This window comes from Narcine bancroftii, chromosome 3, assembly GCF_036971445.1.
Source record: "Narcine bancroftii isolate sNarBan1 chromosome 3, sNarBan1.hap1, whole genome shotgun sequence".
NCBI classification, from domain to species: domain Eukaryota; kingdom Metazoa; phylum Chordata; class Chondrichthyes; order Torpediniformes; family Narcinidae; genus Narcine; species Narcine bancroftii.
Window position 1 is genome coordinate 230,093,663 of NC_091471.1, and position 18,614 is coordinate 230,112,276.

The following is an 18,614-nucleotide window of genomic DNA, read 5'->3' on the forward strand; positions in this document are numbered from 1 at the left end:
TTGATAAGGGACCATTAGAAAGGAGCCATTAGAAGGTAATGACCATAATATGATACTTTTCAATCTACAATTTGAGAAGAAGGGAAAATGAGAAATATCAATATTACAGTTGAACAAAGGGGGCTATGGAGCCATGAGGGGCTGGCCAAAGTTGACTGGAACGATACCCAAGCAAGACGACAGTGGAACATGGCAGGTATTTCTGGGAATAATACAGAAGGATCAGCTCATTCCAAAGAGGAAGAAAGATTCTCAGGGGAATTGGGGTAACCGTGGCTGACAAGGGAAAAATAAGAGAGAAGTATAACATAACAAAGATTAGCAGGAAACCAGAGGATCAGGAAACCTTTAAAGAGCAACAGAAGATAACTAAAAAGGCAATATGGGAGGGAAGATAAGGTACGAAGGTAAACTGGCCAAGAATATAAAGGATACTAAAAGATTCTTTAGGTATGTGAAAAGTAAAAAATTAGTTAAGATCAAAGTTGGGCCTTTGAAGACAGAAATTGGTGAAATTATTATGGGGAATGTAGTGGTAGCCGGGGGCAGGACTTCACGTGCGAAACGTCCCAGTAATGGCGGCCAACCACACGTCCCAGGGGTCTGCGCTGAACCACCACCACACGGACGAAGCCCACGAGCTGAGAAAATCATGATGTTACTTCCGGTTTCAGGATAGCCAAACTGTAAGTGACATAACAGTTTTTTGCTCATCTCAATGAGAGTCAGGCATTTTCCTTTGTAGCTCTGCCTCCAGAGGTGCCAGATTGATGACCCCACCAGTTCATATATATCTGAACCCAATACAAGGGCTGGTGAACCAGCACTGAGCGCAGTTGCCATTAAGCTACCAGCATTCTGGCCACACAGTCCATGCACTGATTCATTCAGGCAGAGGCACAATTCAACCTCCTCAATATTGCCAGAAAATTTGGCACGTTGTCACATCGCTGGACGAGGAGTCGGCCACTAAAGTTGAATATTTCCTAAGCAATCCCCCAGCTGAAGGTCAGTATGAGGCTTTCACCAAGACCGAGCTGGAGAAAGGCACGCATCTCCTACATCTTAACGAACTTGGGTCAGGTTCCCCTCAGAACTAATGACCGAAATGCTCACACTACCTGACAGACACCCCAAGTGCCTAATGTTCAAGGCCACATTCTTAGAAAGCCTCCCCCGCGAAGTCGCCTTGTTCATGTCTGAAATAGGCTGTGACAAACAAAATGGACAGACTTTGCAGAGTTCCCAAAAATTCTGCTACAACAGAATTTTAGTTGACATGGGAGCCAAACGTAGCATCCTGCCATCAAACACCTTTGAATAAGAAGCCAGGGCCAAGCAGACCAACCTACTCACAGCAAACAGGACACCTATACCCAGCTACGGCACCAGGTCAGTCCATTTGCTACTGAGGGACTCAACTTACCAGTGGGATTTCATGATTTGGCCGTATGTAAACCGACCCTGGGAGCAGATTTCCTGAGGACCAACAACCGACTTATTGATGTGAGGGGACGGCGGTTAGTCCATGCCTCCACTTTCCAGACATGCCCACTTTCACCTTGTAAACAGCCAGCCCTGCGCATACAGACCCTGTCTACGGTCAAGTTTGTAAAGGTCCTAAATGAGTTTCCTAAAGTCTACACTGGATTTTCATTTGAACACCCCGTCACACAACATCCAATATTATGTGATGAACCCATTCATGTCAAAGTGAGGAGATTTCCCCCGACTATTTACAACAAGCCAAAGAGGAATTTAAAATGATGGAAGAGCCGGGCATCGTCAAACGTTCCAATGGCTCCTGGTCGTCTCCCCTACATGTGGTTCCTAAAGCAGCTGGGGGTTGGCGACTATGCAGAAACTATCAGAGACTGAACAGAGCAACTGTACCAGATTGCACATTCAGGATTTCGCCACGAATCTGCATGAGAAACAGTTCTTTTCCAAAGTGGACCTCGTGAAAAATTACCACCAAATCCCCGTACACCCAGATGATGAGCCCAAGGCAGCCATTAAAACACTGTTCGGGCTGTTTGAATTTCTGATGATGCCATTTGGTTTGAAAAATGCGGCATAAACCTTTCAACGCCTAATGGGCGCAGATTCCAGAGACCTACCTTTCATTTTCGTCTACCTGGATGATATCCTGGTAGCCAGCACTAAGGAGGAAGAGCATGTCCAGCATCTCAGACTCCTATTCCAGAAGCTCCATGATTCCGGACTTATTGTCAACCCGGAAAAGTGCGACTTCGGTAAGGAGACCATTGACATTTTAGGGCACAGAGTCACATCCTCCAGAGCAGCCCCATTGCAGACTGAAGTGTCAGTCGTCCAGGACCCCACGGCCCTCCACCATCAGGATTTACAAGAGATTTTAGGCATGGTAAACCTTTACCACCATTTTATCCCCAAGGCTGCCAAGATATTACGTCCACTTTTCCACCCATTGACCGGCAAACAAAAACTCTTAACATGGATGCCTGAAGCAGAGACAGCATTCCAGGAAGCTAATGAGGGACTAGCCAAAGCAACCATGCTCGCACACTCACATGTGGACACCCCACTCACACTGACATCAGACACCACCAAAACAGCAGTAAGAGCAGTCCTGGAACAGCGAGTTGATGGCCACTGGCAGCCACTTGCCTTTTTCAGCCGCCATCTACGTGCCCCAGAACTTAAATACAGTGTCTTTGATCAGAAACTGTTGGCGCTTTACATGGCCATGAAACACTTCTGCCATCTCCTGAAGGGACGGTAGTTAATTTCATTCACTGACCACAAACCCGACCTACATCCCGTCTAAAATATTAGACTCAGGGGGAGTTATGTGACGCAGAGGACGTAGGACATGGGGTCCCAACACTCCAGGGAAAATACAAGAAAATTATTGTTTAAATTAAATAAACAAAGATTAAGATATGAAGGAAAAATCTAAGAATAGTCCATTTGCCTTTTAAAATGCCTTTGAAGAAAAGTGTTGTTGCTGGAGCAATGAAGGTGTTGTTCTTGGAAGTGAAGAGAAGCCTTTGTGCAGAGAAAACACCGGATCTGGAGTGACGACCAGGGTCACTTGAGTTAACAGAGTTATTAGCTGGGAACAGCAGCAAGTCGTTCTAGCCTGTTGGCTGGGGAAGATGGCACCGGGCCAAGGGAACAAATTCCTTAAGCAAGGACAGATCATTGAATTTGAGTGAGATGAGTGATTGCAATGTTCAGTGTATAAAGATGTTAAACAAGTTAAATATAAATCCAAAAGGATAAAAACGATATCGATTTTGAATTACAAAGTATGGTAAGCAAAATGCGGATCCAAATGGACAATGAGAATACAAAGAAACCTTTAAATAGGGGAGAATAAAAATATAAAATATAAAAGAAAAATACAACCAGTTATTAACAAATATGATGCAAGTACAAGAACAGAAAGGCAAAGAAAATCAGGAAGTTATGAAAATTCAATGGAAGGTTAGAAATATAAAGGAGAAGCTGGAAGATTTGAAGTTATGGAAGAAATTGTTGAGAGGAGGATAATTTAGGAAAAAAATGGATAAGATGTAAAATTTTAGTAGGAGGAACAACATTAAGATTGTTGGGTTGGAGGAAGGAGAAGAAAACCATGACATGATTCAGTTTCTCCAAGGATGGATACCAAAGATTCTTGGGGGGGGGGGGGGGGTAAATAAATGTGAAGGCCCAATTGAAATTGAAAAAGCACATAGAAAGTTCTCAGACCCCCGCCATAATGAGTTGAGAAACCCCACTCTATTGTTATTAAGTGTTCAAAATATCGAGATGAGAAAAAGATTTTAGCCTTAGCAGCGGAAAAAGTAAGAATAAAGAGTCCACTTGAATATCATGGTTCGAAGGTTTTCTTTTATCGGGATATTACCAAAAGTTGTTGGCCAAGAGGAGACAGTTTAACGAAGTTAAGAGAAGTCTTTGGGGAAAAGGGCCAGCAACGATAAAGATTATACTACCAGATGGCAAAAATAATTTTTTTATGGATTGCAAACAAGCATCAGATTTTGTGGAAACTTTGCCTTTTAATAGGTTGAGTAAATGAGAGGAGATTATTTGGAATGAGGCAATGGGCTAATAAATTAGAAGCTTTGTATTGATGTAACACCTGTGAGGTGAAGGGTGCCACTGATCATCTAAATGAAACTAAATATTAATACAAAATACAAGAATAGTCCATTTACCCTTAATATGCCTCTGATAAAAAGAATGATTGTTGCTGGAGCAGATGAAGGTGTTGTTCTTAAATATGAAGAGAGGCCTTTAATTCAGAGAATTTTGGATCTGGAGTGATGACCAGGGCCCGTTAGAGTTGAGTTGCTGGAACAGCAGCAAGTTTGATCAGTCTTTTGCCTCGACAAGATGGCATCGGGCCAAGGAAAGTGATTCTTTAAGTAAGATTCAATTATTGAATTTGAGCAAGATGATTGATTTCAGTGACGAAGGAAGTTTTCTTCATGGTTTCATAAATTTATGGAGAATTTGAAAATTATTTAGTAAAATTATGAAGTAAGGATAAAAAGGCAAGGGATACGAGTTTATGTTATGCTACCCAGCGACGATGGAAATTGTACTATCAGATGATAAAGTACATTTTTATAAATTACAACAGGCATTAGATATTGTTGGAACTCTGCCTTTTAATAGGCTAAGTTAATAAGAAGGAACTATTTGGAATGAGGTAATGGACTAGTAAATTGGAAGGGTGTTGGAGTCCATTGTCCGCAGTTCATGCGCTCGTTGTGGCAATGAGCCACATTCTGTATGAAGAGGGGAGTGGTGCTATATCCTTAAACACCATGAAGGGGAATTTCTATTCTTTTTCTTCCTCAGGGTTTCGGGGGGGGGGGGGGGGGATTGAGTGGGTGGGGGGGGGGGGAGGGATTTTTTCTTTTTTTTCAACTTGTAAAAGCCATGTATGATTAATTGTGAATGAAATATATGTAATGTAATTGGTTGTATAAATAAATTTTAAAAAAGAAAATATCGGACTCAGGGATAGGGAGACAACAGCAACATTTGGTTTTCATCTCAGAGTTCACCTCGGACATTCGGCATGTGTCAGGGAAAGACAACGTCGTTGCAGATGCCCTCTTCATCATGGGGGTCTTGGACATAAGTGCTTTGGTCAAGGCCCAGCAAGAGGATGTGGAGGTGCAAGCTTTCCGAACCGCAGTCACAGGACTCCAGCTGCAAAGCACAATAATGGGCCCAGATAGGAAAAGCCCGGCCCTTTCTACCACGTCGTGGTGCAAAAGACTTTTCAACCATATACACAGACTGTTACACCCCTCAATATGCACTACAGTCACACTTATAGCAGCCAAATATGTCTGGCATGGGTTGTCTGGCAAAAACTTATCTGGTTTACCAAACAGCCGAAGTCCATAAGCAGACCAAAAGCACAGTGCAGCATTTCCCTCCCAACACCCATAGATTCCAACACATCCACATCTTTGGCCGGAAATGGTTGACATAACAACTGACACTTGTTCCAGGATATTTTTATCTACCTGGTGGCACTTTTTGGGGTGCCTGTACACATCACCTCTGATAGAGGGCCACACTGTTGTGCCTCTGCAGCACAGGACTCCATTTCACCATGTCCTACCACCTGCAAGCCAACGGACTAGTGGAGTGCTTTCACAGGCCCGAAGTGGTTGGACACACTGCCCTGGGTGAGGCTGGAAATACGGACTGCTCCACAAAAGGACTTGCAAGTTTCATCAGCTAAGCTGGTTTATGGCCGGCCAACTTTCCACCTCCACCCAATAGTGCTGAAACTATGGCATCGCAAGAATTCCAAAGTTTCCATCACTATCCAGTCTCAGCCACAAGGCATGGCTCACCACTCATGCACATCCTGGCGGATCTTGACTCGATGTCTATTGTTTGTCTGCTGCCCATCCCTACATTAGACGATACAAAGTGCTTGAAAACAATGGGTCCACCTTGCTGTTGGACACTGGGGACAAACACGAGCTGTACATAAGGGATATGCTCAAACCCGCCCATGTGGACACTACTGAGCCAGTGCTGTTTCCATTGCCGTGGTCGCCCTCCCAAACAGTCTAAGACTCAGACTATCATACCAGGGATTGATTCGGGGGGGGGGGGGGGGGGGGGGGGGAGGGGATGGGGGGAGGCTGTAGTGGCAGTTAGTGGGCAGGGCTTCACATGCAAATCATCCCCGTAATGGCAGCCGACCACACATCCCGGGGGTCTGCGCTAAGATGGTGCTGGATTTCCCCCCCCCACCTCGGGGATGAAGCCCAAGAGCTGAGAAACACACCGGGGACGTCATGACTTTACTTCTGGTTTTGGGACGGCTGAACTAGAAGTGACATAAAAGTGGGCTGAAAAGAGAACAAAAGTTTCCTGCTCATCTCAACGAGAGGCAGGCATTTTCCTTTGTAGCTCTGCCTCCAGAGGTGCCACAGGGAACAAGAAAATGGCAGACAGGTACTTTGGATTGGTCTTCACAAGGAAAGACACAATCAATCTCCCAGATGTAATAGTGGACAGAGGACCTGGGGTAATGGAGCAACTGAAGGAAATTCACATTAGGCAGAAAATGGTGTTGGGTAGACTGATGGGACTGAAGGCTGATAAATCCCCAGGACCTAATGGTCTGTATCCCAGGGTACCAATAATCATTTTCCAATGTTCTCTAGATTCAAGATCAGTTCCTGCAGATTGGAGGACAGCTAATGTTATCCCATTAGAGGGAGAGAAAAAACAGGAATGACATCAGTGGTAGGTAAGATGCTGGAGTCCATTATAAAAGATGAAATAGCAGCATATTTGGATAGCAGTAACTGGATCGGTCCGAGTCAGTATGGATTTACAAATGGGAAATCATGCTTGACTAAACTTCTTGATTTTTTGAGAATTAATTATGAAACTGGACAAGGGAGAGCCTGTGGATGTAGCGTCCCTGAACTTTCAGAAAACTTTTGATAAAGTCTTACATAGATTAATGGATAAAATTAAATCACATGATATTGGGGGTAGGGTACTGACATGGACAGAAAATTGGTTGGTAGACAGGAAACAAAGAGTAAGGATTAACAGGTCCCTTTCAGAATGGCAGGCAGTGACTAGCGGGGTACTGCAAGGTTTAGTGCTGAGACTGCAGCTATTTACAATATATAATAAAGATTTATATGGAGGGATTAAAAGTAACATTTTAGCAAGTTTGCAGATGACACAACGTTGGGTGCAGTGTGAAATGTAAAGAGAATGTTATAAGAATGCAGGGTGACTTGGACAGGTTGGGTGAGTGGGCAGATGCAGTTTAATGTGGATAAATGTGAGATGATCCACTTTGGTGGCAAGAACAGGAAGGCAGATTACTATCTGAATGGTGCCAAGTTAAGAAAAGGGGAAGTACAGCAAGATCTTGGTGTCCTTGTGTAATGGAAGATTTAAACCATGTTTCTTACTTTTGCAGCCTTTGCTTCTGCAAGGCTGAGAACCTGCTTGTTGCATATGAATTAGTAGACATTATCTAAATTTACTCTATGGGGCCCAGGGATGCATATGAATCAGTAGACATTATCCAACTTTTGTTGGTCGCAGACCTTGAAGATAATTAAATCATTTGTTCAAAGAGATAAGATCTAAAGTAAACAACTTTTGGGTAATATAAGCCAATGGTCCCACTGCTGAAGTTTGAGACTCTCCAAGAGGTGGCAACATCTCTCAGCAAGAAGAACTTCAAGATTCCAACCAACATCCCAGTCCGGGGAGGTGGAGAAGCTGCTACCAGCGCCCAGACAACCTACTACAAGTGTGCAGTCGTCGCCTCGCTTTGGCAGTTGGGACCAGTCCAGGCATTGATAAGTATAATTGGGAAGGGCTTATATTGTAGTGTGAATTCAGCTTTAGATTTAGTAATAAAGCCTTGTATAAACTGAACTGCTCTCGCTGTGTGTGTGTCTATTTTCTTTCGGTAGCTCAAACACTGTGACCAATCTAAAACAAACAAAATGAGAGGTATAAATTTACCCAAGACACCTTGTTCATCAGTCACTGAAAGTAAGCATGGAGGTACAGCAGGCAGTGAAGAAAGTTAATGGCATGTTGGCCTTCATAACAAGGGAGTGGCGTATAGGAGCAAAGAGGTCCTTCTGCAGTTGGACAGGGCCACGCTGAGACCACACTTGGAGTATTGTGTGCAGTTTTGGTCTCCAGATTTGAGGAGGTACATTAACGAGGTTAATTCACAGGATGGTGAAACTGTCATATGTTGAAAGGTTGAAGCAACTGAGGGGATCTGATTGAAACACAAGATTATAAAGGGATTGGAAACGCTAGAGGCAGGAAACATGTTCCCAATGTTGGGGGAGTCCAGAACCAGAGGCCACAGTTTAAGAATAAGGGGTAGGCTATTTAAAATGAAAAACTTTTTCACCCAGAGTTGTGGATCTGCAGAATGCTCTGCCTCAGAAGGAAGTGGAGGCCAATTATCTGGGTGCTTTCAAGAAAGAGTTAGATAGAGTTCTTAAAGATAGCGGAGTCGAGGGATATGGGGAGAAGGCAAGAGTGGGTCACTGATTGTGGATGATCATCCATGATCATAGTGAATGGCAGTGTTGGCTCGAAGGGCCAAATGGCCTACTCCTGCACGTATTCTTAATTGAACCCAGGTCTCACCTATCCTCAGTGGAAAAAGTTTGCTTGCATTGTAGTCTATCTATAAACCTCATAATTTAAGACACCTCTATCACATCTCCCCAGACTTTCTGACGCTCCAGGGAGTAAAATCCTCACCTTTGTGTTACGAAGTTCCTCAGGTCTCGGCAACATCCCTGTAAATCTTCGCTGCACTCTTTCAATCTCATTGATACCTTTCCTGTAGTTTGGTGACTAAAACTGCACCCAATACCCCAACCTTGGCCTCAGTAATATGGTGTATAACTTCCCAACCACTCTACAACACAAGGCACCATGAAGGCCAACGTACCAACACCTCCTTTTATAACCTCATCCCCCAGTGAGAAATCTGTGACTTCCTCACCTCCAAACCACAATCAATGAAGATTGATAAGAACTTCTCCACAAACTTCATCAGTACTGGAGCACCACAGGGCTGTGCTCTTAGCCCCCTGCTCTACATGGATGTAGAAGAGTGGATGATTTTATGCTTGAGTAGATTTATATAGGTGGGCACATTGTAATCGTGGGGCCTGTACTGTCCAGCTCTGTTTTCAATTTAACTTTATTATCATCTGACTCTAAATATACAACTGCACCATGTTTCTCTGGACCACAGTGCATGTACAGTCCACAGTACATATTAAACACATATACATGTCAAGATAAAATTTAAAATAAATGTTTAAATATTTTGGGATCATTTACTCAGTTTCAGGACACTGTTCATCAATCTACAGTCTGCAGGGAGAAGCTATTTCCCTGATTTTGATGCTCCTAACTTCCTTCTTGAAGGTAGTGGGTCAAAGATATTGTGTGCTGGATGGAAAGGGACCTCCATAATTTTTTGAGCCCTTTTTCAGAAACTCAAATAATTATAGCCTCATGACTGGAGCAGATTCCATGGAGGGTGAGGGCCAAGGAAGGGGTTTGAACAGGAGGATGAGAACACTGCATCTGAGGCAGGGAATTGGGGGAGCGAGGCCCTCACAGACACTTACTGTTTGCTGTCCAGCAGGCAAGAAGATACTGATATCCACAGGGCAGCAGCAGTCAGGCCCAAGACCCAACCAGTCAGGTCACGGATCCTTATTGGAATGGCGCAGAGAAAGGACCAGCTCATTTGATCCAATCATTGTCTTTTCCATCCATCCACATCAATCTGCAATCCACAAGAGAAGCCGATCAGATCACTTCTCAATCTTCTAAACATCGGCACTTACAGAATGACCCCTCTTCAGTTCAGTCACTGACCTCAAGCTCCAATTTTTAGATAGAAATAAAACAAAACTGCAGATGCTGGAAATATGAGATAAAGAATTTTGGAACTCTCAGCAGCTCAGGCAGTGTTGGTGGAGAGCAGAGCAGAGTTGAGAGCAGAGCAGAGTTGAGAGCAGAGCAGAGTTGAGAGCAGAGCAGAGTTGAGAGCAGAGCAGAGTTGAGAGCAGAGCAGAGTTGAGAGCAGAGCAGAGTTGAGAGCAGAGCAGAGTTGAGAGCAGAGCAGAGTTGAGAGCAGAGCAGAGTTGAGAGCAGAGCAGAGTTGAGAGCAGAGCAGAGTTGAGAGCAGAGCAGAGTTGAGAGCAGAGCAGAGTTGAGAGCAGAGCAGAGTTGAGAGCAGAGCAGAGTTGAGAGCAGAGCAGAGTTGAGAGCAGAGCAGAGTTGAGAGATGAATCTGAAACCCTGCTTCTCTCCCCAAAGGTGCTGACAGACTGATTGAGTATTTCCAGAATGTACTGCCTTTATTTCTACATTTGAGTCTGTATTCTTAGACTCCCTGCTCCACTCAATTTACACCAATATCTACAAATTTGCTGACAATACCACAGTAGTGGGTTGTATAAAGGATGGGGATAAGTCAGTATACAGGATGGAGATTGAAAATTTGGCTGAATGATGCACCAATAACTACCTTACACACAAAGTCACCAAAACTAAGGAAATGATTGTGGACTTCAGGAAAGGAAGGCCAGAAATATATAATCCAATGATCATTGACGGATCAGAGGTAGAGAGGGTTCTTGGAAGTCACTATCTCAGAGTATCTTTCTTGGACCCAACACACTAATGGCATCATGAAGAAAGCACATCAGTGGCTCTTCCTTTTTTTTGAATATTTTATTTAAAAATGTAAAACCACAGTACATTCAATAAATAATGAATTTTATATAAATATATATATATATATGGAAAAACATATGGCATATAACCTAATCCCTCCCTAATACCCCTAAGAAAGAAAGAAATGAGATTATAAATGGATATATAAATTCAAATCAACCGCCATGAAACCAAGACCCACCACCAGGACAAGCTATGAGAGCTTAAAATTTTTGAACCAACATGTTGTAAATATGGGCTCCATACTTTGAAAAAGAAATTATATTTATCATGTAAATGTTATTTTTTCAAGAGAACTACATGATCTCATTTCAGTATGCCATCTCTACATTCCCAAATCCATATCAGACTTCCAAGTAATAGCTACACATCTCCTTGAAACAGCTAAAGTCATTTGTAAAAATTCAATTTGATACATAGTTAACCTTAATTTTAAACTAAACATTTTAATATTCCTAATAAAAATAACATTGGATCTAATGGAAGTGTAACCTTTAAATACTTTCTCTAAAAATGCTTTAATTTGAGTCCAAAATGGCTTAATCTTAATACATTGCCAAGTCGAGTAAAAAAAAGAGCCTATCTCTTTATGACATCTAAAACATAATTCTGAAGAAATTAAATCTTTTTTTTAATTTTTGAGGCATTAAATATAATTGATATAAAAAATTAAATTGTACTAATCTATATCTTACATTAATAATTTTAGTCATATTACTTTACATAATATTCTCAATTCATCTTGATCTATTGTTCTACCTAATCAATTTCCCACTTTAATCTTGATTTATGAATATCTAATTTGTGCATTTTCCTTTGAAGTAGTTGTACATTTCTGAAATAAATTTATTAATACCTCCTTTAGTAAGCAAAATTTCCAACTCAGATTGTCTGGTAATCTTAGACTTTGACCTAATTTATCAGTTAAAAAAGATAACAAAAAAAGTATTATTTGGAACATTATATTTTTCTTTAAAAAAGCCAGCTTCAAAACAATCTATCACTCTAATCCCCATTTGATTCCAAAGCTTTAAAATTAATTATTAATATAAAAGGAAAAAGTTTATTTTGATATAAAGGTCTTTTACATGAAAACCTACCTTTCCAACCTATCTTATAATCTATTTTATTCCATAATTCAATTAAATGTTTCAATATAGGTGGGTCTTTATTGCCAATTAATAATTTGGTATTCCATTTATAAATAAATTCTCGTATAGATTTTTTATTTATTTTAGTTAATTCTATATTGGTCCATGTTAAATATTTATCTAAATCAAACATTCCATTCATCAATTTCAACTGAGCAGCTTTATAACAATTTTGAAAATGTGTAAATTGTAAACCTCCTAGTTCAAATTTCCAAGTTAATTTCTCTAAAGATACTCTTACCATTTTACCTTTCCACAAAAATTTCCCAATGATTGAATTTGGTCCTTAAAAGATTTTTGAGGTTTATTATAAGGAATAGGTTGAAAAAGATATTGAATCCTTGGGAAAATATTCATCTTGATACAATTCACTCTACCTATTAAAGTTATTCCATCTATTCAAATCCTCTTTAATTTGATTAAATAATGGTAAATAATTCAATATATAAACTATCCAAATTTTTAAATGATTTTTAATATGCAAATATTTAATTCCATTATCTGACCATTCAAATTGAACAATTATTTTTTTTTACACTGAGTATTGTCTCCCTCAACCAAAGGCATAATTTCACTTTTATCCCAATTAATTTTATAACCTGATACTTCACCATATTCCTTTAATCTCATATACAATGAACACAAAGAATTTTGAGGATTTGTTAAATAAATCAAAACATCATCAGCAAGTAAATTCATCAGAATTAACTTTAATTTCTTTAATATTAATATATTGTCTTATTAATTGTGCTAAAGGTTCAATTGCTAAAACAAATAAAACTGAGACAAAGGACATCCTTGACTAGTTGATCTAGTTAATGAAAAAGCAAAGATATTTGTCGATTTGTCACCACTTTAGCAGAAGCATTTTTATATAAAGTTTTAATCCAATTAATAAACACTGGTCCAAATCCAAATTTTACTTACACCTTAAATAAAAAAGTTTCATTCTAATCTATCAAACGCCTTTTACTTACACCTTAAATAAAAAAAGCTCCATTCTATCTATCAAACGCCTTTTCAGCATCTAATGATAAAACCATTGCTAAGTAAGATTTCTTCCGAGAAGCATGAATTAAACTAATTAACTTAGCAATATTATCTGCAGAGTACCATTTTTTAACATTCAGATATGGTAGGTATTTAACCAATCTATTTTCTAAAAATTTAGCTACAATTTTATAATCAAAATTTAATAATGAAATTTAATAATAGAATTCAGTCTTTAATAAATCTCTATCATTCTTAGGCATTAGTGTTATAATTGCATTAGAAAAAGACTCTGGTAAAGAATGGACTTCCATTGCTTGTTTCAATACTTCCATTAATGGACAAATCTTTAAATTTATTATAAAATTCAGATGGAAAACCATCTGCACTTGGAGACTTACCATTTTGCATAGAATTAAACATATTAATGACTTCTTTCACTGTAAATGGGGAATCCAAATCTTCATGATCTTAGAAATTTAAAGAAGGAAGATGAACTTCAGATAAGAAACTATGAATCTTTACTTTTCATTATTAAATTGAGGTGCATTTAAATTAGCATAAACATTTCTAAAAAAATCATTTATAGTTTGAGGTAACTTTTGAATTTCTTTTAATAGCATTAATAGTTCTTGAAGCCTGTTCTGTCTTTAATTGCCAAGCCAACACCTATGAGCTCTCTTCCCCCAATTCATATTTCTGTCTAGTTCTCTGAATTAACTTCTCTGTTCTATAAGTCTGTATCAAATTATAATACATTTTCTTATTAAATCTATTTTTTTCTTTTCAAACGAATCTTTCTCTAAATTCTATTTCTTTCTCCAATTTATCTACTTCTTTAAGATAGTTTTTAATTTTAGTAGAGAAACATTATTTGATCTCTCAAATAAGCTTTTAGAGCATCCCATAAAATAAATTATCAACTGAATCAGTATTGATATCTAAATATTCCTGAATTTGAATTCTCATATAATTACAAAAATCAACATTTCTCGACAACAAAGGATTAAATGTCCATTTAAAAACTGAATTAATCTTTTCAGAGCCTAAACATGAAATCAATAAAGGTGAATAATCTGATAAAACCCTGGCCTTATATTCCGCACGTATTACTCGTCCTTGTAATTGAGCCGAAATTAAGAAAAAGTTTATTCTTGAGTAAGAATCAAATCTGAAAGAATAAAATTAATAACCCTTTTCCTTCAGATTTAATCTTCTCCAAATACCAACTAAATTCAAATCTTTTATCAACATTAAGATTCTTTTTGCAGTTTTCATTTTAGCTATTGATTTATCCAATAATGGATATAAACAATAATTAAAATCATCAACTCTCACATTTTCATATGCTTCTGCAAGATGAAGAAAAGAATCCTGAATAAATTTCTCTTCACCTACATTAGGAGCATAAATATTCATAAGGGTCCAAAATTCTGAAGTAACTCTAACAATTTACTAAGATAAACCTTCTTGCAGATCAATAAAAGTAGATTGCAATTTAAAGCCAACTTTTATTAATTAAAATAGCAACTACTTTTGCTTTAGAATTTAAGGGTGAAGCTATAACTTGGCCAACCCATTCCCTTTATAATTTTTGATGCTCTCTCAGTTAAATGAATCTCCTGTAAAAAAGGCAACGTCAACTTTCAACTTTTTAATATAAGCTAAAATTCTTCCTCATAATTGGATTATTGAACCAATTCACATTATTAGTTACAAAGTTCAAATTATTCACTGCCATATTATATATCTAAAAGTACACAACCCTCGCCACCTATCCTGGCAGACCCCAGCTCCATAGCAGTTTCTAAATTTCCTAATAAAGAAAAGCAAGAAACCCCTAAAAAGAGAACCCCCCCCAAAAAAGTACTGACAAAAACAACCAGTACTACTTCCGTATTATATGGGAAGCGGACTTCGCCACTAAGTGGCACGTGACTTCGGAAGGAGAGGACAGAAAAGCCCCCCCCCAAGACAAAATATAAAAAACATATTTATCAGTCCATCAAGTATAACAAGCTTCTGCAAGATTTTTATTCACTTGATTATCATCAATCTCAATCTATTCTCGATGCTCCAATATCTGAAATCCACCTCACGACTTACCTTGACTAAATTTAGATTGTTGAAGAGGATAACTCTGATTGCCCTCTTATTTATTATTAGGCAATAAATTAGCAAACATCTTCATCAATAAAAACAACTGTGATTGAAATTCTCCACAAGACTTTTAAGTCCAGCTAGGGATCGAAAGGCAAATTTATATCCTTTTTTCTATAGAAAAGATTTTGCCAGACTAAATTCTTTCCTTCTCTTAAAAATGGCTTGATTCAAATCTGCCTAAAAGATATTCTGTTGTTCCCAGTCATTAAAGGATCTTGTTGTTTCCTAATATTTTGGACTGCCAATCTTAATATCATTTCTTTGTCCTGATAATGTAGACATCTAATTAAGATAGACTGTGGTGTCTGTAATGGAAACGGTTTATTTCTAATAGCTCTAACAAATTCCAAACCATTAGGAAAATTTTAGGTATCCATCTTTGAGAAAATTGTACTGGATTAGGACCTTCAAAATATTCAAGAAGCCCAACAATTTTTACATTGTTCCTATGACTGATTCTCCAATACATCAATTTTCTGTAAAAGATCTTTCCTTTGAACTTCCAAAGCTGTAAAGGAATTTTCCATTTTATTAACTGTATCTTTACATTGTTATCCATCAAGATGACAGTCTTGAAAATCTTCAATTTTTTGAACTTTGACTTTAATCTTATCCACAGCTTTAGCATATTTTGCCTTATCAGTCTTAATAGTCATTTCATCTTCATTAAAATTGTGAATTGAGTCTTAACATACAAATTCTTGATTCATTTGATAAGACAGTGATTGAATTTGTTGTGAGATCAAAACAGATTTCAAGGATCTCCAGATTGAGTAGTTTGAGGTTTCAAATTTACCTTCTTGAGTTACTTGTTGAAGTTGGGGCCAATATTCACAATATACCAATTCCTCTCCCTCTAATTCTTGTGAATGCTCTTCTTCTGTTGATATAGTAATATTTTTGATCAGTCTACAGCCTTTTTGTTTTGCCCTAGTTTGACTAGCAACGCTAACCGACAAGGGTTCAACAGGCTCCTTAGTTTGGTATAGAACAGTTGTTTCCATAACACATGTAGAACCCCGTGCACGCGCATTTGCTCCTGCGACATCAGTTCAGGAACTCTCTTCCTCACTCCAGCACCATCTTCGTCGGCTCCCCGGTGGAGTGGCGCTGGAGTAACATGCACTTTAGCTGTTGACTGTTGGGTTGTCCTCAGAGGGAGTGGAAGTAAGTCGGCAGGATGGATCACCAAGGAAGGCCCTGTTTCTTCAATCATACTAACCTCTTTAGTAGTCATTTTTTTCACAGCTTGAGCTTTAGATTTTACATAGCCATTGTAAGACAAATTTTAATATCTTTTTTTTTAAAGTTTTTCCATTTGGGTTTTAATTCTGCCAAAACAGGCGTATTTTCACGTCTCCAACCTACATCATCACACCACCCCCCCTCCTCCCAGCGCCTCTACTTCCTCAGGAGTTTATGAAGGTTTGGTATGACACCGGAAACTCTGGCAAATTTCTACAGATGTGTGGGGGGCAAGTGGGCTGATTGGCTACATCACGGTCTGGTATGGGAACACCAATACCCCTAAATGTAAAGCTCTTCAACAGGTAGTGGACACAGCCCAGGGCATTACAGGCAAAGCCCTCCCCACTATTGAGTACATCTACAGAGAACAGTACCATCAGGAAAGAGGTACAGGTACCACAAGATTCACACCACCAGGTCCAGGAACAGCTGCTCCCCCTCCACTATAAGACTCCTTAACAACAAACTCAGTTAAGGACTCTTATTTGTGCATTGTATTGATTTTCCTTTTTGTTCTCCCTGCATTGCAGATTGTTTACATTCATTCTCTGTTTACACCGTGTCCTGTTTATTGTTTGCACCACTAGTAGGAATACTCCACGCCCACAGGGAAGAGGAAACTCAGGGCTGGGCGTGACATCACACACGTTCTCTAGCAATAAACCTGGATTAAACCCTGTGATTAACGGGCCAACTGTGGGGGAGAAAGGCCCGGCCTTGCCCGTGGTGCCACGCGCCCTCCTCCTCCCCGCCGCCGCAACACGCTCATCAACCAAGGCCGCACAGACTCCCCGGCAGCGCTTCCCCCCTCAGGGCAGCCCCGCTCCACCAACACCCAGCCCTGGACACCGAACACACGGAATCCGCACCGATTCCGGGCCCCATCGCACCTCACCTGTTCCGTGCGAGCTACTTTGAAGGACGCTTCTCCGACGTCATCACGCCGAGACGTGCAACGTTAACAGTCAGCCTATCCACGAGCAGCAGTCCTGCAACTCTACGTCACGTGACGACCAGCCCCGGCATATGCGCGTTTTGCGTCACCGTGTTTAAACACAGCGTCATTGCCCCAGTTACGAGCTGCTTCTCGGCCTGGTGTCCGAACCCCGGGTTGGCTTGGCGAGGCAAGGCGTTTCTCTCCGGCCTTTGGAGATGAGCGGGTTCTGGTGGAGGAGGGCGAGCGGCACAAACGTCCGGACCGGGCAGGGCCGCCCCCCAACGTGTGTAGAAGGGGGAGGAGGAGGATGGAAATGTGGCCTCTTTTCAGATGGGGCACATAAGGGAGGAGGGGCCCGTCTGCAGCTCCTCTCACTGAGCCTGCATGTATGGGAGCAGCAATCGGTCTGAGTGAGGAGCCGGCGGGAGGCGGGCACACCACTGGTCCGGGTGGGGGGGGGGGGGAAAGGTGCAGCTAGGTGGCCACTCTATAGGTCCGGCTTGGTCGGTGACTCCCACGAGGGGCAGGGAGGTAGACACATCATAGGGCTGGGTCAGTGGGTGACAGAGAGGTGGACACCCTATAGGCTGGCCGGTTGGTGGGGGGGGGGGATAACAGGAGTGGCAGTTTGAGAAACATAGCTCACTGATTAAATAAATTTCACAGAGTCAATTTTTAAAAAAAGGGTTAGGGTTAGGGTTCTTGCAAGAGCGGGTGTCCTTCAGAAAGGCACACACACTGATACTCAACAACCTTTTTTTCTTTGTGTTAATAACCACTCCTCCGTTCGTTTAATTGGTTAGTTAACTGAGTAATTGATATGTTAGTTTAATCTATCAAAAGCTGTTTCTCTCCTCGTCTTAAAACCCTCCCACTACTTAATTTACTACCCCTACCCTTATTTATTCTTGTCCTTATTTGGTTTGATGCTTTGTCACATGTTCCCATTCTTTCGCGATTTTTTTAATCGTTTGCCTTGTCTGCAATTTCTTGCAGGAACTGACCGTGTTTTGTATTCTAGCAGACAACCCCCCCCCCCCCCCCCCCCCACCCCATCCACCTTCTCTCCCACAAATCTCGCATCTGCTTTCTCTGGCCAGCCATTATTAACACTGCTCATTAGATTCTGCAGAAACAGCACTTTGGATACTTTTCACAATCTCTCCCCCCCCCCCCCCCCCTTTTATATTTATCCTGCTGTTTCTGAATCATAGAAACATAGAAGATAGGAGCAGGAGTAGGTCATTCGACCCTTCGAGCCTGCTCCGCCATTCAACGAGATTATGGATGATCTTAAAGTTCAGTACCCCGTCCCCGCCTTCTCT

At 40.5% G+C, this 18,614-nt stretch overlaps 1 protein-coding gene across 1 annotated transcript in view; it reads right to left on the reverse strand.

The window, feature by feature from the left end:
- The window catches only part of LOC138758213 (zinc finger protein 850-like), a 59,242-nt gene extending 41,899 nt beyond the window's left edge, over positions 1-17,343 (reverse strand). The window contains exons 1-4 of the mRNA XM_069926819.1: positions 17,248-17,343; positions 15,901-15,984; positions 13,343-13,411; positions 9,684-9,844 (exon numbers count right to left, since the gene is read on the reverse strand). The gene's annotated coding sequence lies outside the window, so the exon portion shown is untranslated. The remainder of the gene's footprint in view (positions 1-9,683; positions 9,845-13,342; positions 13,412-15,900; positions 15,985-17,247) is intronic.
- Positions 17,344-18,614: the final 1,271 nt, after the last annotated feature.